General features: G+C 47.0%; 1 long non-coding RNA gene across 1 annotated transcript; it reads left to right on the forward strand.

The window, feature by feature from the left end:
• Nucleotides 1–260: 260 nt before the first annotated feature.
• LOC147123991 (uncharacterized) lies at nt 261–23,256 on the forward strand. Its single transcript, XR_015074978.1, has 4 exons — nt 261–362; nt 3,349–3,464; nt 16,098–16,161; nt 17,470–23,256. It is a non-coding gene; the product is annotated as an uncharacterized LOC147123991 (long non-coding RNA).
• Nucleotides 23,257–23,682: the final 426 nt, after the last annotated feature.

Genomic DNA, 23,682 nt, shown 5'->3' on the forward strand with positions numbered 1-23,682 from the left:
CACCTTGGTTACTCTCTTTGTCTCTTCCTGACCCACTCTGAGAGAAGCTGGATGTTTAATGTTGTGCACAGGCCGCCGCCAGGCTGCTCCTTCCCGCCCTTTGTCCTCGCCGCCTTGCGCGGGCGCACTGTCCTGGCCTGCGTGGCGCGGCGGCGGGGGGCGCGGGGAGAGTTGTTGTGCGCCTGCGCGGCGGCGGGGGGCGCGGGGAGAGTTGTTGTGCGCCTGCGCGGCGGTTTGTGTGTCGGTGACGGTTGGGAACACGGGCTTCGCGCAGCCATGAGCATCGCCGCCGCCCGCCTGCTCACTGCACTGGACCCGACCCGCCCAGCACAACCGCCCCTTTCACCGGCCACCGCCCGCAGGTGAGGAGAGGAGCAGCCGCGTCACAGTCTTCAAGGTTTAGAATCGGCAATTGCAAAAAAAAACCCGCAATATCTCTCCTGCACGCCCTAGATATTATGGCCATTATAACTCACTGACTGTCAGTACTATGTTGACAATTTAATTTGCATCAGATGCCAATCTCTAGCTTGTCTCCTTTATTTGCACTGCAGCATCCATGTGTCAGATGTGTCACTAATGGCATTACTTTGTTGCTGCCTTCAATTAACAAAACAGCTACAATCAACTCCAAAAAGCGCCCAATCTCACTCCATGATATAATATTTATTGTTCCTGTGCAAAATATGGTCAAATAACACCAGAAAATTTCCTATTTTCTGTGTCATGTTGGAGCGGACATCTGTACTTAAGACACTCAAGATTGTATCACCCGTTCCATTTTATGTATTTACTCTGTGCTAGAAAGTTGTTGCATTTAACACCAAGTTCCTTTTTAACTAATTTCAATTAACACCCGAGAATTAGGAAGAAATTCTAAAACGTGAGTGTCAGACTCCTAATTGTAAACGGATCCTTCTAATTGAGTCTAAAACAAGAATTTTAATAAACAATTCTGAATATTAATGTTTATTATCCAAGGCATTGTTTACAAGTCAGCCCCAAAGTTGACCGGAAATTATTACAATTTCCTCAAACTTTACCCGAAAGATTATTCTGAAGTAGTTGATATTTTGCAGGCTGTTAAATGCTGAGTCTTTGAGTATATTCAAGGCTGAGATCGATAGATATTTGGACTCCAGGGGAATCAAGAGATATGGAGATCAGGCGGGAAAGTGAAGTTGAGGTCGATGATCATGATCTTATTGAATGGCGGAGCAGGCTTGAGGGGCCGTATGGCCTACTCCTGCTCTTATTTCTTATATTTGGCCTGTTATGCCTCTGCAGGCTCTTTGTAACAGCTATCCAACTTAGTCCCACACCCAACTTTCTCCCCATAACCCTGCAAATGAGTCCTCTTCAAGGACATGTCCAGCTGCCTTTTTAAAGCGACTATGGAATCTGATTCCTCTTCCATTTCGGGTAGTGCGTTTCAGATCTTAACAACCCTTTATGAAAACATTTCTCCTCATTTCCCCTCTTTTTTTGCCAATTATTTTAAATTTATGACCTCTGGTTACCGACCCACTTGCCAAAGGAAACAGTTTCTCCCTACTTGCTCTATCAAAACCTCTCATGGTGTTAAATACCTCTATTAGGTCTCATAACCATCTCTGTTCTGTTGATAACAGTCTCAGCTTCTCCGATCTCTCCACATAACTGAATTCCCTCAGTCCTGGTATCATCCTGGTAAACCTCTTCTGCACCCTCTCCAGGGCCTTGACATCCTTCCTAAAGTGTGGTGCCCAAAACTGTACACAATATTCCAGCTGGGGCCATCCAGCGATTAGTAATGGTTTAGCATGACTTGTTTTTGTATTCAGTGACCCTATTTACAGAGCCTAGTATCCCGTTCGCTTTCTTAACACCCTGCCACCTTCCAAGACACCCAGGTCCCTCAGCTCTTGCACCCCGTCAAAATAGTCCCATTCAGATTGTACTGCCTCTCCATGTTGTTTCTCCTGAAGTGCTTCACTTCACACTTACGCACATTAAATTGCATCTGCCATGTGTCTGCCCATATCACCAGTCTGCTACTATCCTGCTCACTACATTGCCAAGTTTTGTATCATCTGCAAACTTTGAAATTATACTCCCTGTACCCAAGTCCTGGCCATTTATATATAACAAAAAAATCAGTGTTCTTAATACTGATCCCTGGGGGACCCCATGTTTTGCTACAGTCAGAAAAATATCCGTTCACCTCTACTCTCTGCATTCTATCCCTTAGCCAATTAGGCACCCAAGTTACCACCGTTCCTTTAAAACCATGCACTTCTATTTCCAAATAAGTTTGTTGTGGTATTTTATCAAATGCCTTTTGATACCTACCTTCATCAACCCTCTCTGTTAATTCATCAAAGAACTCAATCAGGTTAGTCAGACATGATTTGCCTTTAACAAATCTGTCCTTTATTAATCCATGCTTCACCAAGTGAGAATTTCTTTCCACCTAATTGGCCTGTAGATACCAGGTTTATCCCTCCCCTTTTTTGAACAGGGGTATAACAGATGCAGTCCTCTCGCACCACTCGCATATCCAAGGAGGATTGGAAGATTGTGGTCAGAGCTTCTGCTATCTCCACCCTAGCTTTACTAAGCAACCTAGGATACATCCCATCTGGACTGGGTGGCTTGTTAACTACTGCTACATTAACTTCACCCTCTTCTTTTGTGAAGACAGCTGCAAAGTACCCATTTAGTAGCTTAGTCATGCTCTCTCCATCCATTTTCTCTCCCAGTCCCCTTCCTGCCCATTCCTCCTCTTTCCCTCTCCGAGCCCCTCTGTCTCTACCCATACCCTTTTACTCTACGACACCACCTGCTGCCTCTCCTCATCCTTTCTCCCATCCCCTTTTTCCTCCATCTCCATCCCCTCATCTTCCCTCAACCCTCCCTTCTCAATTCTTCCCTCGTACCAAATGTTCTCCAATGCCCTCCTCTCCATATTCCTATCTACTCTCACATATCTTGTACGCACGCTAGTTCTCCTCCACATTTATTCCTTGTGCTCATATCCGATTCTTCCTGATGGCCCTTTTCCATCAGAGATTACCGCCAAGATCTTCCCCGTTTGCTCCCTTTGGCCTTTCATGCAACACATAACCTGAGATTGGAAATTTAGCTTAGAGATTGGCAAATAAAAAAATAATCCCCAGCACTTGGATGTTGCAGGTCACCAATTCTGCAAGTGCCGTACTATCATAGCAGCATTCAGGCATCCTTTAGCACTGTTTTAGTAAGAGTAGAGATGTGCTGCTTATAGTCTTAAATTATAACATTGTCCACAGTTTAATTTAACAAGTCTATACTTGGTAACCGTGTCATGTTTTCCTGGTATTGAAACAGGAGATGATTTCCTGAAACATCAGGAAAAGCTTCTTCAAGAACTGCATCAGTACGGAGTTATCTCTCCATTTACTGTATCAGGAGGGTAGATGTGGAACATGGATCTTTTACAACAGGTAAAAAATGCAGCAGAAGAGAGGATTTTAATTAATAATAATAGTCTTGTTCCAGAACTGTTCAGATTTACCTTTCAGATTAAAAAGCAGGACCTCAAAGGTAGTAATCTCCAGATTACTCCCGGTGCCATATGCTAGTAAGTACACGAATAGAAGGATAGAACAGATGAATGCGTGGCTGGAGAGATGGTGCAGGAGGAAGGATTTTAGATTCCTGAGGCATTGGGACCGTTTCTGGGGAAGGTGGGACCTGTACAAGCCGGACGGGTTACACCTCAACAGAGCTGGGACCAATATTCTCGCAGGGAGGTTTGTTAGTGCTGTTAGGGAGGGTTTAAACTAGCTTGGCAGGGGGATGGACATCAGCATATAGGAGTAGAAAAGAGGAATAAGGTGCATAAAAGAGTGAGTGTGTTGGATAGTACTAGAGGCGGTAGTAATAACATATTAGATAGGAGCAGACTAAGAAAGACTACGAAAAATTAAAAAATGGGTTTAGAATGCATGTACATAAACGCACAAAGTGGTGAATAAGGTTGGTGAGCTACAAGCACAATTAGCCATGTGGCAATAATGGAAACGTAGCTTAAAAACAGAGAGGACTGGGCACTTTATATTCAAGGGTACAAAGTGTTCAGAAAAGATAGGGAAGGAAAAAAGGGAGGTGGGGTGGCAGTGCTGATGAAGGAAGACATTGTAGTGTTGGATAGGGAGGATGTTCTTGAGGGGACAAGGACAGAATCCATTTGTTTAGAGTTGAGGAGCAAAAGGGTATGATCACGCTATTGGGGGTATTCTATAGGCCTCCAAATAGTGAGAGGGAGGTAGAGGAGCAAATATGCAGAGAAATCGCAGAGACATGCAAGAGCTATAGAGTGGTGATATTGGGGGACTTTAATTACCCAAATATCGATTGGGATAATGCTAGGGGAAAGGAGGGGGAGGAATTTCTGAAATGTGTTCAGGACAATTTCCTTTACCAATATGTTCTTGGCCCAACTAGGAAGGAGGCATTGCTGGATCTGGTGCTGGGGAATGAGGTGGGCCAGGTCGACCAAGTGTTTGTGGACGAACACTTGGGTACGAGTGATCATTGTATCATAAGATTTAGATTAGCAATGGAGAGGAGCAAGGAACAATCTAGAGTGTAACTTCTAAACTGGAATAGGGCTAACTTCAATGGGATGTGAAAGGATCTAGCCAGGGTAAAATGGAACCAAAGACTGACAGGAAAAACTGTAACGGAACAATGGGTGATCTTTAAGGAGGAGATGTTCCAAGTACAGGCTAGGTACAGTCCAACAAGCGAGAAGGGTAAGGGAACCAAAGCAAGGGCTCCTTGGATGACGAGGGAGATAGAGAAGACGATGAGACAAAAAAAAGATGGTGTATGATGCATGTCAGGTGAATTCTTCAAGGGAGAACCAGACCAAATACAGTAAGTTGAGAGGGGAAGTGAAGATGAAAATAAGATTGGCAAAGAGAGAATATGAGAGTAGAATGGCAGTTAACATAAAAGGGAACCCAAAAATCTTCTACCGGCATATAAACAGTAAACGGGTAGTGATGTAAGAAAAAGGAGACTTACCATCAAGTAACTTTAAAGTAAGCTTTAAGTAACTTATAAACACACTATATACAAGAGAGGTCTTTACCATGCCTCTGGTAGAAGCCTCTTACAATACTGAACAGACCAGTATTTATACCAGTCCAACAGGAAGTGACATTTACAGGAAGTGAGGTATGTACACAGTTCATAGTTCATAGTTCACAGGAAGTGATGACATAACTTCTCGGAAGTTAGCATTTTTATCACATTCTTCCCTCCTGCAGGATTAGGAGGCTGTGGTCTACCTTTTGGTCCGCAGCCGCCGAACAAGGAAGAGTCGCACCCGTTTGGATTCCCGTCGTAGAGGGTCGCTGGTCCGCTTACATGCGGTTGGCCATTGGTCAGAGTCTGTGTGGCCTGGATTGCCCTCTGAAGGGTCGGGGAGATCATGGCTTCGAGTACGAGCCCCAATAGGTTCAAAGTCGGACTGCCTCTGTTCAGAGGGAGGTGCAGAGCTGGTCTGTGGCGGATCAGTACTTTCATGCGCGGTACTGGGAGGGTCGCAACCTTGAGCACGGGGTTCTACCGGCACCAAGCTAGTTGGTGTCCGATCAGGATCCTGGAGAGGGGTACCCGATAGGTCCCAAGAGTTTCCTGGTGAAATGCCATCACCCGATGTCCCACTAGGTCCTGGTGGGCAGGGAGCCAGATCCCGTAATGATACGGTAGATTCTCGGCCGTCGGAATATCGTATGTTTGCATAGGTGGGGTTGGCATCGGTTAGTTCGACCTCGTCTACAAGAGGGTCATTTTTAGACGTCCGAACGTATCTTCGGAGTAAAACAGGTCCAGGAGTAGTTAGCCATGACGGGAGTGATGTCCCATGAGATGAGCGACGCTGGAATCCAAAGAACCGCTCATGAGGTGTAGTATTTGTGGCTGTAGAAAGCAGGGACCGTATAGAGTGCAATGCATCCGGAAGCACTGTTTCCCATTGCTGGTCTGGTAGGCCCCGAGATCTTAAAGCGAGACGTACGGAATTCCAGATGATACCGTTATACCTCTCTACCTGCCCATTTCCGATGGGATGGTATGGTGTTGTTTTGCTTGTAGCAATTCCCCGTTCTGAGAGGTAGTCCTTGAGTTCCCTTGACATAAAGGATGGACCCCGATCTGAGTGAATATAAGCCGGCATGCCACAGAGAGAAAATACCTGCTCAAGGCAGCAGATTACTGTGGACGCCAGCATATTGGAGCAGGGGAAGGCAAACGGAAAACGTGAATATTCGTCGATCATGGTGAGCAAATATGTGTTCCGAGTTGAAGAGGGCACTGGGCCCTTAAAATCGATGCTAAGTCGTTGCATCGGTTGGGTTGCATGTATGAGTATACCATCTGAGGGGCGGAAGAACTGAGGTTTTAATTCCGCACAAAGCCGGCATTCTGAGCATATTTTTTTTACATCTCCAGTGGAAAAAGGGAGATTCCGTGATCGTACGAAATGTAGCATGCGCGTAACGCCAGGATGACACAAACCATTGTGGACATCCATGAGAGTGGAGGATGACATAGTGGAGCAGAATGCCCGTGTGAGGGTGTCCGGGGCCACATTCTCCTTGCCAGGCCGATAGAGAATGGTATAACCAAAAGAGGCCAGTTCCATCCTCCAAAGTTGTATTTTATTATTCTTAATTTTGGTTCGTTTTCGATTATCGAGCATGAAGGCGACTGATCGTTGGTCCGTGATCAATGTAAAGTGCTGGCGAGCTAGAAAATGGTTCCACTTCCGTACTGCCTCTATGATGGCTGTGGCTTCTTTCTCAACCGGAGGATAATGTAGCTCGGCACCTTGTAAGGTCCTGGACATAAATGCTACAGGACGACCTTCCTGATTCAGAGTAGCCGAGATCGCCACCTCCGAGGCATCACATTCAACCACGAAAGGGAGATTCCCATCGATGGAGTGAAGAGCCGCTTTCTCCAACTGTTTTTTGAGAAGGTTAAAGGCTGCAACAGCCGCTGTTCCCAGTGGAAATGATCTAGCATGCAGCAAGGGTTGGATTTTGTCTGAAAAATGAGGAATCCATTTAGCGTAGTATGCAAACAGACCGAGAGCCCGACGTAAAGAAGCCGGATTCTTAGGTGACGGGAGCTCTTGGAGCGGGCGAAGTCTTTCTGGGTCTGGCTTAATGATACCATTGCCTACGCAGTAGCCAAGGATGTTGATGGTCGGTTGCGACTCAACAGATTTGGATTCATTCAGGGTCAAATTACGGCGATGGAGGGCATCCCGAAATTTTTGGAGGTTGGAGTCGTGTTCCTGTTGATCGTGACCTGCAATGGTAATGTTATCAAGATAGGGAAAAGTGTCCCTTAGGTTTTCCTGCTTAACCAGGCCATCCATTGCCCGTTGAAAGACAGCCACTCCATTAGTAACCCCGAATGGGAGGCGACGAAATTGGTACAGCCGTCCATTAGCCTCAAAGGCTGTGTACTGCTTATCTGAGACCTTCAAGGGTAACTGATGATAGGCACTTTTTAAATCGTAAGTTGAGAACACTTTGTATTCGGCCAGTTTATTAACCATATCATCAATGCGTGGCAATGGGTAGGCGTCCAAGTCGGTATATTGATTGATGGTTTGCGAATAATCGATGCATAGTCGTTGTTTGTGAGGTTTTAGAGGGTTCTTGACAATGACGACTTGAGCCCGCCAGGGCGACGAACATGGTTCAATGATACCCTCTGCTAGAAGTCGAGAGATTTCAGCCGCAATAAAAGATTGGTCTCCCTGATTAAAGCGCCGCGATTTCGTTATTATCGGTTGGCATTGAGGCGGAATACTGGCAAATAATGAGGGTTCATCAAGTGAAGCTGCTGATAGTGCACAAAATGGTAATTTAGATGGTATATTAGAAATAGTAAGTCCGGGTTTGGATCCACCAAACTCAATGGTGAGTTTCTTATGCTGTTTTTGGAAGTCCAGCCCTAAGAGGAGATCACTACATAAGTCTTTGAGCACTGAAAGTCGGGTGGAGGGATACATACGACCATGAAGTGTCATATCAACAACACAAAAGCCGGAGATTCTGGTATTAAGTGATGACTGGGCCATCGCAATTGCCTGGTCCGATGGGAAGACATGTAGTTTCAATTTCGCAACAATCTGTTCCTTAATGAAACTATCAGTACTTCCTGAGTCAATTAAGGCATCTAAGGTATGCCCTTTAATTGAAATTTTTGTGGCTGCCTGAGACAGGTTCTGTGGGCAAGCAGCTGTAATTGGTGTCGTTGCACAGAGAGTGGCTAAAACTCTCGGTGTGCTTCTTCGGGAGAGAGCTCGAGAGGAAGCTTGATAGGTCCTAGCTGGAGCATCTTGATAGGCCCTAATTGGGGCAGTTCGGTAGGCCTTAGCTGGATTGGCCCTCGTAGAGGCCCTTGATAGGCAAACTTTAGCAAAGTGTCCTTTTTTCCCGCAATAACTGCAGATTGCATTGCGAGCAGGGCAGGTTTTCCTAGGGTGAAAAGCATCTCCACAAAAGAAGCATTCCTTCCTAGATTGCCAAGAGGCTGCTAAAGTGGGGTCGTCCTCCTCTTCTTCATCAGAATTATCAGAATTAGATTCCCCCATGATAGGGTTCACCTGAGACCGCTTGAATTGTCTGGTTGCAGCTACAGCAGCAGATCGAGATCTGGGCAGCTGATAGAGGTCTGCATTTCTCTTTGCCAAATCCAGTGAACAAGCTAGTTCAAAAGCTTTTTGTAGCTCAAGTGTTTTACTTTCTAGTAGACGCTGGCGTATAAATGGAGAGGCAATCCCGCAGATGAAAGCATCACGAATCATTTCTTGGCGGTACAGCTCAGCTGAGGCTGCCTGAAAGTTACAATCTACGCTGAGCCTGCGAAGTTCTTGCAGGAATTCGTCAATTGATTCCCCTGGCCCTTGTCGGGCTGTGGCCAGTAGATGTCTAGCATAGACCTCATTTGGGGTCTTCGCATACAGTTTCTTAAGTGCCCGAATCACCTCTTCGTAATTATCCCAGTCATCAACATATTCGAACACTTTTGGGGTCACATAATTGACAAGTATCTTCAATTTAGCAGGAGCATCCGCTTTACATTCATCCAGAAAATTCTCAAAAGTACGATACCAATGCTTCCATACCCTGCCAGCTGCTGGTGTATTCGGGTCCAAGTCCAGACGAATAGGTCTAAGGATTTTCTCCATGATGGGTGGTTCCCTGGATCCTTAACTTCCGAGTTTGTCTGAAGGTCTAGTATTTGTCAGTGTAAATACTAAGTTACTTAAATTGATGTAAGAAAAAGGAGACTTACCATCAAGTAACTTTAAAGTAAGCTTTAAGTAACTTATAAACACACTATATACAAGAGAGGTCTTTACCATGCCTCTGGTAGAAGCCTCTTACAATACTGAACAGACCAGTATTTATACCAGTCCAACAGGAAGTGACATTTACAGGAAGTGAGGTATGTACACAGTTCATAGTTCATAGTTCACAGGAAGTGATGACATAACTTCTCGGAAGTTAGCATTTTTATCACAGGTAGTAAGAGGCGGGGTGGGGCCTATTAGAAAGGAGGTGATATATGATAAAAGAGTGGGAGAGCAATAGTGGTAGGGGATTCTATCGTAAGGGGAACAGATAGGCGTTTCTGTGGCCGTAGACGTGACTCCAGGATGGTTTGTTGCCTCCCTGGTGCCAGGGTCAAGGATGTCACTGAACGGCTGCAGGGCATTCTGAAGGGGGAGGGTGAACAGTCAGAGGTCGTGGTTCACATTGGGACCAATGACATGGGTAGGAAGAGGGATGAGGTCCTGCAGCAAGAATTTAGGGAGCTAGGTAGCAGATTAAAGAGCAGGACCTCAAAGGTTGTAATCTCTGGATTACTCCCGGTGCCACGTGCTAGTGAGTATAGGAATAGGAGGATAGAGCAGATGAATGCGTGGCTAAAGAGTTGGTGCAGGAGGGAGGGCTTTAGTTTCCTGGATCACTGGGCCTGCTTCTGGGGAAGGTGGGACATGTACAAGTCGGACGGGTTGCACCTGAACCAGAACGGGACAAATATCCTTGCGGGGAGGTTTGCTAGCACTGTTCGGGGGGGTTTAAACTAAAATGGCAGAGGGTTGGGAACCTGAGCAGGGAGACAGAGGAAAGGGAAACAGGGATAAAAGCAAAAGATAGGAAGGAGAAAAACAAAAGTGGCAGTCAGAGAAATCAACGGTTTAACTCAAACGTGGCCACAGTAAATAATAATTCTAATAGGTCTAAGAGCGTTAAAAAAACAAGCCTGAAGGCTTTGGCCTAGAAATTCATTAAGGCACTGCCAGCTTTGCGGCCAGTTACCGCCTAAAGAGGGCTTCTGCGCCAAAAAGGAGTTTGCGCTGATATTCAGCGCAGCGGTATTGGCGGCGGTAGCCGTTAGCGCTGCGCCGGCAACGATGACGTCATCGGTGTGCCCCGGTTCCGGCCCGATCCCCATATTTAGTTGCGGCCGCCTCCTCCGCAGCGGCCGCAAACAGCGACCAGAAAACGGGGCCGTACTGTAGCCTTAGTGGGGCGCTTTAAGGTGGAGGTGCGGCTGGCCGCTTTTTCGGCGGCCGCCTGCCCGCACCTCCTTCCCCGGCCTCCTCCACCCCCCCCCCCCCCACCCCCGCGGCATTGCCGGCTGCATTCCGCGAACCCGGCACTTCTCCGTGGTGCCGGGCTCATTTGCCGGCACTATCCAGCAGCGATCTCCCCGTTGCAGGCAGCTCCCCCTTAAGAGAAGGAGGAGGCCTGCAGTACCGCAGCCTGCCGCTCCGCAGCGGCTGGCGCAGCGGCGCCAAGAGCGCTGAAATTCAGTTTCAGCGCCCCAAGCGGAGGCGGGCACACCCTGGAATAGCGCCCGGTTCCGAATTGGGGCGCAAAAACTGAATATCTGACGATCGCTAATGGCTCCCCGCCCAGCGCTAACTTTTGGGCGCTAGCCAGCTGGCGGGGCCATAGTGAATTTCTAGGCCTTTGTGTCTTAATGCGAGGAGCATTTGTAATAAGGTGGACGAATTGGCTGTGCAAATAGAGGTAAATGAATATGATTTGGTTGGGATTACGGAAACGTGGCTCAAGGATGGCCAAGACTGGGAACTCAACATCCAGGGGTATTCGATATTCAGGAAAGATAGGCAAAAAGGAAAGGGAGGTGGGGTAGCATTACTGGTTAAAGAAGGGATTAATACAATTGTAATGAAGGATATTAGCTCTGATGATGTGGAATCTGTATGGGTAGAATTGAGAAATACTAAGGAGAAAAAAACATTAGTGGGAGTGGTATATAGACCTCCAAACAGTAAGGCGGAGGTTGGGATGGCATTAAAAGGGAAATTAAAGAAGCGTGCAATAAGGGCACAGCTGTCATCATGGGTGACTTTAATCTACATATAGATTGGGCCAACCAAATTAGTAACAATACTGTGGAGGAGGAATTCCTGGAGTGTTTACAGGATGGTTTCCTGGACCAATATGTCGAGGAACCAACCAGAGATCAGGCCATCTTAGACTGGGTATTATGTAACGAGAAAGGATTAATTAGCAATCTTGTACGAGGCCCCTTGGGTCGGAGTGATCATAATATGATCGAATTCTTCATTAAGATGGAGAATGAAGTAGTTGACTCAGAGACTAGGGTCCTCAATTTAAATAAAGGAAACTACGATGGTCTGAGGAGCGAGTTGGGTAGGATTGATTGGGGAATGGCACTCAAAGGGTTGACGGTGGATAGGCAATGGCAAACATTCAAAGACCGAATGGATGAGCTACAGAATTTGTTCATCCCAGTTTGGCATAAAAATAAAACAAAAAAGGTGACTCAACTGTGGCTAACAAGGGAAATTAGGGATAGCATAAGATCCAAGGAGAGGACATATAAATTGGCCAGAAAAAGCAATAATCCTGAGGATTGGGAGCAGTTTAGGATTCAACAAAGGAGGACAAAGGGATTAATTAAGAAAGGGAAAATAGAATATGAGAGTAAGTTATCAGGGAACATAAAAACTGACTGTAAAAGCTTTTATAGCTATGTGAAGAGAAAAAGATTGGTGAAGTCAAGCGTAGGTCCCTTGCAGTCAGAATCAGGGGAATTTATAATGGGAAACAAAGAAATGGCAGACCAACTAAATACATATTTTGGTTCTGTCTTCACAAAGGAGGACACAAATAACCTCCCAGAGATGCCGGGGAACATAGGGTCTGATGAAAGGGTGGAACTGAAAGAAATCAGTATTTGTAGGGAAATGGTGTTAGGAAAATTGGTGGGACTGAAGGCCGATAAATCCCCAGGGCCTGATAATCTACATCCTAGGGTACTTAAGGAAGTGGCCCTAGAAATAGTAGATGCATTGCTGGTCATCTTCCAGAACTCGATAGACTCTGGAACAGTACCCATGGATTGGAGGGTAGCTAATGTTACCCCACTATTCAAAAAAGGTGGTAGAGAGAAAACGGGGAATTACAGACCGGTAAGCCTGACATCAGTAGTGGGGAAAATGCTAGAGTCCATTATAAAAGATGTAATAGCAGAGCACTTGGAAAACATTGACAGGATCGGACAAAGTCAACATGGATTTACAAAAGGTAAATCGTGCTTGACTAATCTACTGGAATTTTTTCAGGATGTAACTGGTAAAATAGATAAGGGAGAACCAGTGGATGTGGTATATTTGGACTTTCAGAAGGCTTTTGATAAGGCCCCGCATAAGAGATTAGCATGTAAAGTTAAGGCACATGGGATTGGGGGCAAGGTATTGACTTGGATAGCGAACTGGTTGGCAGACAGAAAGTAAAGAGTTGGAATAAACAGGTCTTTTTCTGAGTGGCAGGCAGTGACTAGTGGGATACCGCAGGGATCCGTCCTTGGACCCCAGCTATTCACAATATATATTAATGATCTGGACAAGGAAACTAGATGTAATATCTCCAAGTTTGCAGATGACACAAAGCTGGGTGGGCGTGTGTGCTGTGAGGAGGATGCCAAGAAACCCCAGGATGATTTGGACAGGTTGGGTGATTGGGCAGAAGCATGCCAGATGCAATATAACGTGGATAAATGCGAGGTTATCCACTTTGGTGTCAAAAACAGGAAGGCAGATTATTATCTGAATGGCAATAGATTGGGAGAAGGGGAAGTGCAACGAGACCTGGGTGTCCTTGTGCACCAGTCGCTGAAGGTAAGCATGCAGGTGCAGCAGGCGGTTAAGAAGGCAAATGGTATGTTGGCATTCGTAGCGAGAGGGTTTGAGTACAGGAACAAGGATGTCTTGCTGCAGTTGTACAGGGCCTTGGTGAGACCACACCTTGAGTATTGTGTGCAGTTTTGGTCGCCTTATCTGAGGAAGGATGTTCTTGCCATGGAAGGAGTTCAGAGAAGATACCTGGGATGGCAGGAATGACGTATGAGGAGAGATTGGGTCGATTGGGCTTATACTCGCTGGAGTTTAGAAGAATGAGAGGGGATCTCATTGAAACTTATAAAATTCTGACAGGACTGGACAGACTAGATGCAGGAAGGATGTTCCTGATGGTCGGGGAGTCCAGAACCAGGGGTCACAGTCTAAGGATAAGGGGTAAACCATTTAGGACAGAAATGAGGAGGAATTTCTTCACCCAGAGAGTGGTGAACCTGTGGAATTCTCTACCACAGATGACAGTAGAGGCCAATTCATTAAATATATTCAAGAAGGAGTTGGATATATTTCTTAACGCTAAAGGGATCAAGGGGTATGGGGAGAAAGCAGGGACACGGTCCTGAATTTGGATGATCAGCCATGATCGCATTGAATGGCGGAGCAGGCTCGAGGGGCCGAATAGCCTACTCCTGCTCCTATCTTCTATGTTTCTATATTTCCTGTTTAATGCCATCCCCAACCTCCGCATTACTGTTTAGGGGTCTGTATACAACTCCCACTAACGTTTTCTGTCCGTTGGTATTTCTCAGCTCTACCCATACAGATTCTGCATCATCAGAGCTAATATCATTCCTTACAATTGTGTTAATCTCCTCTTTATCCAGCAATGCTACCCCACCTCCTTTTCCTTTTTGCCTGTCTTTCCTGAATATTGAATACCCCTGGATGTTGATTTCCTAGCCCTGGTCACCCTGGAGCCATGTTTCCGTAATCCCAATCATATCATATCCGTTTACATCTATTTGCGCAGCTAATTCATCCACCTTATTACGAATGCTCCTCGCATTAAGACAGGAACAAGGATGTCTTGCTGCAGTTGTACAGGGCCTTGGTGAGACCACACCTTGAGTATTGTGTGTAGTTTTGGTCACCTTATCTGAGGAAGGATGTTCTGGCCATGGATGGAGTGCAGCGAAGATTTATCAGACTGATACCTGGGATGGCAGGAGTGATGTATGAGGAGAGATTGGCTTGATTGGGCTTATACTCGCTGGAGTTTAGAAGAATGAGAGGGGATCTCATTGAAACTTATAAAATTCTAACAGGACTAGACAGACTAGATGCTGGAAGGATGTTCCCGATGGTTGGGGAGTCCAGAACCAGGGGTCATAGTCTAAGGATAAGGGGTAAGCCATTTAGGACTGAGATGAGGAGGAATTTCTTCACCCAGAGAGTGGTGAACCTGTGGAATTCTCTACCACAGAAGGCAGTAGAGGCCAATTCATTAAATATATTCAAGAAGGAGTTAGATATATTTCTTAAGGCTAAAGGGATCAAGGGATACGGGGAGAAGGCAGGGACAGGGTACTGAATTTGGATGATCTGCCATAATTTCATTGAATGGCGGAGCAGGCTCGAGGGGCCGAATGGCCTACTTCTGCTCCTATCTTCTATGTTTCTATGAAGGAGGGTGTGTCTTATGAAGAAAGGTTGAGCAGGTTGTACCTATACTCATTGGAGTTTAGAAGAATGAGACGGAATCTTATTGAAACATATAAGATTCTGAGGGGGCTTGACAGGGTAGATGCAGAGCGGATGTTTCCCCTTGTGGAGGAATCTAGAACTAGGGGGCATAATTTCAGAATAAGGGGGCACCCTTTTAAATCAGAAATGAGGAGGAATATCTTCTCTCAAGGTCGTGAATCTTTGGAATTCTCTTCCCCAGAGAGCTGTGGAGGCTGGGTCATTGAATATATTTAAGGTGGAGATAGACATATTTTTGAATTGTAAGGGAGTCAAGGGTTATGGGGTGCGGGCACCTGGCCCTTAACATCAAGAAAACCAAAGAAATCATTGTGGATTTCAGGAAGTCTAAAGGCGGAAGTCACACCTCCATCCACATCCATGGGGCTGTGGTGGAAAGGGTGGACAGCTTTAAGTTCCTCGGAGTCCACATCACGGAAGACCTCTCCTGGTCCCTCAATACCTCCTCTCTGGTGAAGAAGGCCCAGCAGCGCCTATATTTCCTAAGGAGGCTGAAGGGATGTAACCTGTCACTCCTGATCCTCTCTAACTTTTACCGCTGCACAATAGAGAGCATCCTGACGAACTGTATCACAGTATGGTATGGCAGCTGTAGCTACTATGACCGGAAAGCCCTGCAGCGGGTAGTCAAAACTGCCCAACGCATTACCGGCACCCGGCTACCGACCATAGAGCACATATACCAGAAACGCTGTTTACGGAGGTCACGGTCCATCATCAAAGACCCTACCCACCCCAGCCACAGTCTGTTCGCCCTCCTGCCATCTGGGAGACGCTACAGATGCATTCGCACCCGAATGACCAGATTTAGGAACAGCTTCTTTCCCAGGGCTGTCATCCTACTGAACTCCACAAATAAACTCTAAAGCCTGCACATCTGTCAATGCAGTTTATGTTAATGTATTACAAGCCAAATGAATGTTGAATGTTTAAAAGTCTTAATCTAAATGTACACTCTCGGGAGCCGCAAGCCTACATTTCGTTGTACTGCACTTGTGCACTAACAATGACAATAAAGTTGATTATGATTATGATTAGATCAGCCATGATCTTATTGAATGGCAGAGCAGGCTCGAGGGGCTGAATGGCCTACCCCTGCTCCTATGTCTTATGTTCTTATGTTCTTTGCTTTGTGAAGGGAACATGAACAATGAAAACATCATCAACCAGCAGATTGGACAGAAGCTGGTGAACTTGGAAAGGTTTGTCTTAACCTGTTGATCGTGTATTATTAGTGAAAGTCGCAGTGAGCAATATGAACAGTTTAACAGATACAGTAATATTGGTGCACAGTCGGGTGGAATAGTTCATTGTTATTGGTAGATCTTCCATGGCGTTGCTCACAGGCAGTCTGGGGCCGAGAGCTTGGTTACTGAGCCCCACTCTCAGCTCCTCACTGTTGACCAGCTCCTCCCAGCCCTTGATTTTGGTGCTCACTCCCTGATCTGCAAATGTGGACAACCACTTATCATTGGTAGACTTCCCATGCCTTTGCTCACAGGTAATCAATGAGTGTCAGCATGGATTCGTGAGGGGCCGGTCATGTCTGACTGATCTAATAACCTTTTGGAGGAGGTCAGTAACATGGACAAGGGAGTGTCTCTGGATCTTGTATGTGTGGACTTCCAGAGGGTTAAATTATGAGGACACTTTGCACAGACTGGGCTTGTATTCCCTCAAGTATAGAATATTAAACGGTGATGTAATTGAGGTGTTTAAGATGTTCAAAGAGTTGGTAGGGTAGATCGATAAAAACTATTTCTTCTGGCGGGGAAATCCAGAACAAAGGGGCATGAGCTTAAAATTAGAGTTAGCCTGGTCAGGGGTGTGATGTCAGGAAGCACTTCTTCTCCCAAAGGCTAGCGGAATTGTGGAACTCTCTCCCCCCATATCTATTGAGGCTGAGGGTCAATTGAAAACTTCAAAAATGAGATTGATAGATTTTTGTTAGGCAAGAGTTTTAAGGGATATGGAACCAAGGCGGGGAAATGGAGTTAACATACAGGTCAGCCATGCTTGAATTGAATGGCAGAACAGACTCGAGGGGCTGAAAGGCCTCCTCCTGTTCCTAAGTTGATCAAGAGATATCAATCAAAGACAGGTAAATGGATTTGAGGTGCAGAGCAGCCATGGTCTAATTGAATGCTGGAGCAGCCTCGAGGGGCTGAATGGCCGACTCCTGTTGCTTTAAATGTATGCAATTACTTAACATAATTGGTAGAAGGCAAACAATCCCATCACTGCCCATCGCCCACGCACCCTGTGCTCTGGGTCATAACCACATGGAAACCTGTTATTGCTTTCTAGCGAAACAAGTATGGTTTCAAGGTGAGGCCACTTTAATTGGACGGGTCAAACCGTGACATCACAGAGTAAGCCCCACCCTCACACTGAGATGAGACATCACAATAGCTTTGTAAAGTAGATAAATATGAGCCAGGAGGAGATATAAACAGTTTGTGAAGGCAAGGGAACTGCACTGAATCTGACGAACTGGCTGGTCTGTCTAGGACTGAATGCGGTCGGCTCGAACGTCTGAACAGCTTTGCTCTGTGAAGACAACACGAACAATTGAAACATCATCAACCAGCGGCTTGGACAGAATACGTGAACTTTGAAAGGTTTGTCTTTCTGGGATGGCAGGAATGGATGTATGAGGAGAGATTGGGTCGATTGGGCTTATATTCGCTGGAGTTTAGAAGAATGAGGGGATGCAGACTAGATGCAGGAAGGATGTTCCCGATGGTTGGGGAGTCCAGAACCAGGGGTCACCGTCTAAGGATAAGGGGTAAGCCATTTAGGACAGAGATGAGGAGGAATTTCTTCACCCAGAGAGTGGTGAACCTGTGGAATTCTCTACCACAGAAGGCAGTTGAGGCCAATTCATTAAATATATTCAAGGAGTTGGATATATTTCTTGAGGCTAAAGGGATCAAGGGATATGGGGAGAAAGCAGGGACAGGGTACTGAATTTGGATGATCAGCCATGATCTCATTAAATGGCGGAGCAGGCTCGAGGGGCGGAATGGCCTACTCCTGCTCCTATCTTCTATGTTTCTATGTCTTAACCTGTTTATCTTGTATTATTAGTGAAAGTCATAATGAGCAATATGAACAGTTTATCAGATACAGTAATATTGATGCACAGTCAGGTGGAATAGTTCAGTTTGTTATTGGTAGTTCTTCCATAGTGTTGCTCATAGGTAGTCTGGGTCCCGGAGCCTGGTTACTGATGGTTACTGAGCCCCACTCCTCACTGACCGGCTCCTCCTAGTCCTGGAGTTTATTGCTCACTCCCTGATCTGTAAATGTAGACAACTATCTACTGACTGTGACTAACTGTGTTTGGAGCTGTACTTCCCGCTTGTATCATTCCCCGTGAAAGTAAGAGTCAGTTACAGCAAAATCCGTGCAGATATAAAGGCTCAAATCCTGGAAACTGAAAGCAGGTCAGTACATGCTGGTTGTTCCGATCAACTTGTCCTGGACACGGGGATAGTCTGTGTGACAGCTCAGCCCGACCATTTAAAAAGTCAAGAGCGTCCCTCTTGAAACCGCTGATTGGTGTTGAATGAACGAGTCTAAATAAGAGAGGCTGACAGGGAGAGTGAAGAACTGAATAATCAGTTTCTCAAAGTGTTCACCAGTACTGAGAGCTCAGGGTTAAGACTCGAAGAATGTACTCCTGGGCAGTAATGCCACAGGAGCTGCCTTGACCGAGCTTGGTACCTGCCCACACAGCTCAACGCTGGCCCAGGTGTTGACTTTTTAAAGGGAATTTGACAAATCCTTTTACAGGTTATATGGTTTACTATACGAGGGGAGCGATAAAATGCCGGTCGTTGTCCTTGTTGCAATCCAGTGATTTTTGTCATTTCTTCTTCTGCCACAGGTACAGGTTGGTGTCTGGACGAATGAGAGGAAATGGATGGTTTCATCAAACTACCAACAGACTAAAGTTGTCAGTAACAAAACCACAAAGGCAACTGGATCACACATCCTGACCAAAATCACATCAATGCCAGCAGAGATACCACAAAGGAGGAAACAGCAACACTGAAATACCCCTCAACCCATCTCTCCTTTTCCTGTCCATTTCTTTAGTGTCAACTGTACATCTTCTAATTTCTTTATTTGACGGCCAATAACAGATCCATTTAAACTCGCAGCCAACTCTTTCCCTTCTGGCACATTTCTTTCCCATTTAAAAAAATTTCGCACGCCCCCTCTCCCTCCTCCCTAGTTCTCCCCTGGGCTGGACCTTCATGTCCAGCCCTCAGGTCCCCGCATCGGCATCAAGCACCAACCCTGCTCCAACTCCAGGCTCAGTTCGGCACTGCTCGGGGTTAACTGCACTGGCACTGGATAGGGCCCAGTCCATACAGTCATCTCCGACCGATGTCGACCGGTGTTCCAAGTGTTGGGACTGAACAGGAAAGTCTCAAGGGTGGACGCTCCGGTTGTTGCCTTGATGGTGTGGAATGGGATGAGCTGGTCAAAGCCAATCCATCCCAGTCAACTACATCGGGTGAAACCCCGGTACCACTTGTACTGAGGCCTCCCAGGATAGAGGAAGAGTCCTCCTCTGGCACCAGCTGGTTCGGAGGTGTCCGTGCCTACTGGTGCCAGAATCAGGCTGGTTCCCCCAAGCGCCACCAGCTACTGTTGGTGTGTCCTTCCCCAGAGGCATCCGTCCCCTCTGGTGACACCAACGCAGCCCCGGGACATTAGTCTCCAGTTGGCGCCAGCTCATTTGGGGGCACCACCCTCAGTGGACTCGACCCTACACAGGGTCACCTATGCTGCGGGTGATGTCCACTTTGGTGAGTGCAGCTGCAGATCTCTATTTATAGATCTGTGGCTCCCACCCACCACTGTGGACCCACCTTCAGCCGCTCCCTACGACACTCGAGAGGCACTCCCAGGGAGGGTGCGTGCGCTCCAGAAACCAAACTGGGAGCCTGAGTTGACCACGGCTTCCGTGCGTTGAGGTTTTTCCATGTATTCAAAACAAGGGTGACTTCGAGTCTGAAACTGTGAGTTCCGGAAGTCCCATCACTTGTGGGGGTTGAGTCTTTACCTGGGGTCTTGCAAAGGCCTCAGGCATCGACCTTTGTTGGATTCCCCCTCCCAATTTCCAAGGCGGTTTGGGCGGACTTGATAGGCACGCCACAGTTATGGCCAAGGTAGACAGCCCCGCCACTCTGCCTCACAACTTAAGGTTCGCTGGTACATCTGGTGAACTTCAGTCGTGAAAGCCTCAGAAGGAAGGGAACTGCCCAGGAAACTAGTCCTGTTCCACCCACCAGAATCCAAATGGTGGGACATGTGGGTCTGGCAGACCTTCCTGCAGGGTTTGGCGCATATCCCGAATTCCCTGCCATCAAATACACTGGGGCTGGCTTCACTGACCAGTAGGTGAGTTGAGGGAGCAATCCCTGCCAGAGAGGACCACCTTCAGAGAGCATCTGCTGCAGCAGCAGACTGTGTGGGTGCTCTCAATGTAGGAGCAGGATCTATCGTCCAGTGGATCTTGCATCGCCACTTAGTTTGTCCTCACACCTTGGGGATCCTTCAGGTTCTGCAGATGCCCATTGGTGCTGAGGGCTTCTTTGGCGAGCAAGTGGAGGATCTGCTGTAGCAGAACCTTCAGGCATTCCTGAATTGACACACAAGGGTGGGGGGGCACTGCTCACTTTGTAGCTTAGCCCACCCCATCTATAGGCCCCTTCCACTCGCCAACACCAGTCCACTCACCATCACCAATCCATTCACCACCACCATCCACTCACCACCACCAATCCATTCACCCCCACCAGCCTATTCAAGGCCTTATCCGGAGCACAATGTCCTTTGTATCTTGCTAGCCCGTCATTCCAGATTAGGACCTGGAATGCAGGTAGCTCACAAGTAACATTCGAGACCCTGTCCAGCTCCACCTCCCCCAGCAGTGATCATGCCTGGATAGCCCACCTCAGAGTTGTGTGGGTGGGCTATTTCCAGTACTTCCCTGTGGAAGTGGATCACTCTGGATGTTTGGTTTGTCCATCAGAAGAACCATCTACAAGTGGGCATACTGGCAGGTCTTCTACCATCCACACAGAGTGAGTGATCGTCATCCAGAAGGCTCAACTGTTGGGGGTATTTCTCCAGTTGAGCCTTCTGGATGACCATCACTCTGCCAGTAATGTATCCACAGGTCTCCTTTGTCGCAGCATCTGAACTAGAGCTGGTGGTCCTGGGAGCACAGTGTTCTCCATACATTGGTGCTACAGCCATCAGGCTCTTCAGCTAATGCTTTGACATATGGGTGGGAGCCACATTCAGGATGAATGGTCTTCTCGGCCAGTGATTTCACTTGGCATTTCAACAGGCTCGGGGTGTGAACGGTATAATAGGACATCTCCACTTTCAGACTCGGTGCAGGGTAAGTCAGTGTGTCTGCAGACAGACAATATGACAAGGGTCCGGTAAGTCAACAAACAGGGTGGGACCCTCCTTCCTGGGTCCCTCTGTCAAGATGACGCGTTGCTTCCCATTGGTGCTTGAACAACGGGGTGACACTCTTGGTGCCACATTTGGCCCGGGGAGGACAACACAACAGTCGGCACACTCAGCTGCTCTGTAGTCCACCCTAACTAGTGGATGATCCACACTGAGGTAGTCCAGAACATCTTCAGGACTTGGGGGGTTTACCAGGTCGATCGACTTGCTCGCATCACCGGATAATCACCAATCTGCTGGAGGACCTCAGGCAGTCAGGGCGGAGGCCCGACAGTCTTTCGTGCTTTTGTTTCTGGATTCTGTTGCTCAGGGTTGCCTGATCTCCAGGATGCTCCAGGAAATTGCAGCAGGTGGTGGTTCTGGTTAACCCTTTAGTTACCTCACAAACCGTGATTCAGGGACACCCGGGTATTGAATACACACTTTGATTTCAGGAGCCCACGGGAGAAATCCAAGTCATTTTTAGAGTATAGAGGACCCTACCTTTTTTAGGGAATTTTTCATTCTGACATCCTCCACACACTGCTGGACACTGTCCAACTGGTACTCAGGGTGAGGAGGGCGGACCGTACCTGCAAGCGAACAGACTCTCCGGCTCCCAGGACAAATAGATCAAAGTGGGTGTTATTCACGGGCGCCAGATCCAAACAGTAAGCTGAACCGTCAGGATCTGGATTTGGATCTTGCCAGCTTCTGATTGATGGCCTGGCAGTTGAGATGGAATGCCCGTCAGATTAGGGTATACCAGCAGTGCGGCACTCCTGGGTAATGCTCACTTTATTGTGTCTGTCTTGGTCATTTAAGCCTCTGTTCCCATACAAGTACCTCCACCTTCCTCGTCCTCAGTACTACTTGGTTAGTCCCCAGAAGTGTGTGCAGAATGCCTGAATGGAGATCACAGCTCCCTTGTCAGCTGTTCCCGTGTCAGCTGCTCCCTTGTAAGCTCCTTTTCATTCTTCAAGTGACGCGGCATTTGCCACCCACCTGGTTGTCTCTTGGGTCTAGTGGGGAGTGTTGGTATGTCTTTTCCTCGTTCTGGGTTGTCTTTGGGTGTCAACAAACTTGGTTCTGGGGTGTGCTAAATGTTAACACTGCATGGGAGTCGGGGAGGGAGGGGAAAAACAAGTGGGTTTGTCCTTCAAAGTTAGGACGTCTTAACAAAATGTCTTAACAGGGAAGGTCACGCCTTAAGAGATTTTCCCCAAGCAAATTGTGCCGATGCATCCCGGTAATTTGATCCACGTTACACCCCCAATTTGGCCTGTTAATGTTTAGGAACAGATGTTCCCAGCAAATTAAACGGAGTCACAGTTAACACTTTAAAGAAAAGATTGGGGACAGTTTTCGTTCAACCTGGAACGACAGAAGTGGGAACTCTAGACAACCTGCCAACCAGTTTCTCGTCATCGCTGAATATTGGGTTTGTGACTGCTGCTACAGAACTAGACTGGAGATTGTTGAAGACCAGGCTCCCAGGGATTGTGTTCAATTGATGTTAGCAGAGTTGAAGTGAGAAAGTAATTGTCTTAGAATATTTGGGCCATAATGATCTCCTGGAGTAGTTTCGATCGCCTAAGGGGGTCGGAGAGGAATTTCCCAGATTTTTTCCCCAAATTGGCCTGGGTTTTTATGTCTGGTTTTTCGCCTCTCCCAGGAGATCACATGGTGGGGGGCTCCATATATTGCGATGGACAAGGCTGGATGGACCAGAGAGTCTTTTCGTGTACAAGTCATCTTTCAATAACTGAAATGTGAGAAGTTTAACATCTGAAAATAAACGTGGATTGAAAATGAGCAAACTTACTGTGTGTCTCCTGATTTGTGCACGGATCATTGAAGGGAACAGAAAGGGGAAAAGATGAGTTCTGATTGTCCCTGGGCTCAGTTACTGACTGGGTGAACTCTTTGAGCCACACACTAGGCTGGACCCAGATTGATTCCCCAGTCTGCACATACAAACATACAAAAAGACATACTAAAGTAGATGAAGACTATCAGGCCCATTAAGCTCACCCCATCCAGTAGACAGTAGGGCCTCACACGCTGCCGTCCCACCTACCAGTTACGCTATCTCTGGAAACAGACAAAGAAACATGGCCAATTCAGGAAAAACCTCTGGCCAATTGCTCTCCAACTCCCAACACATGACAATCTAAATTAACCACTAACTCTCGCTGTAACTGGTAATGTCCTCTCAGGGACTGGCCAAGATCATACAG

The sequence above is a fragment of the Somniosus microcephalus genome, chromosome 1 (genome assembly GCF_052327205.1).
Source record: "Somniosus microcephalus isolate GS21.2 chromosome 1, FLI_Smic_1.0, whole genome shotgun sequence".
In the NCBI taxonomy this organism is placed as follows: domain Eukaryota; kingdom Metazoa; phylum Chordata; class Chondrichthyes; order Squaliformes; family Somniosidae; genus Somniosus; species Somniosus microcephalus.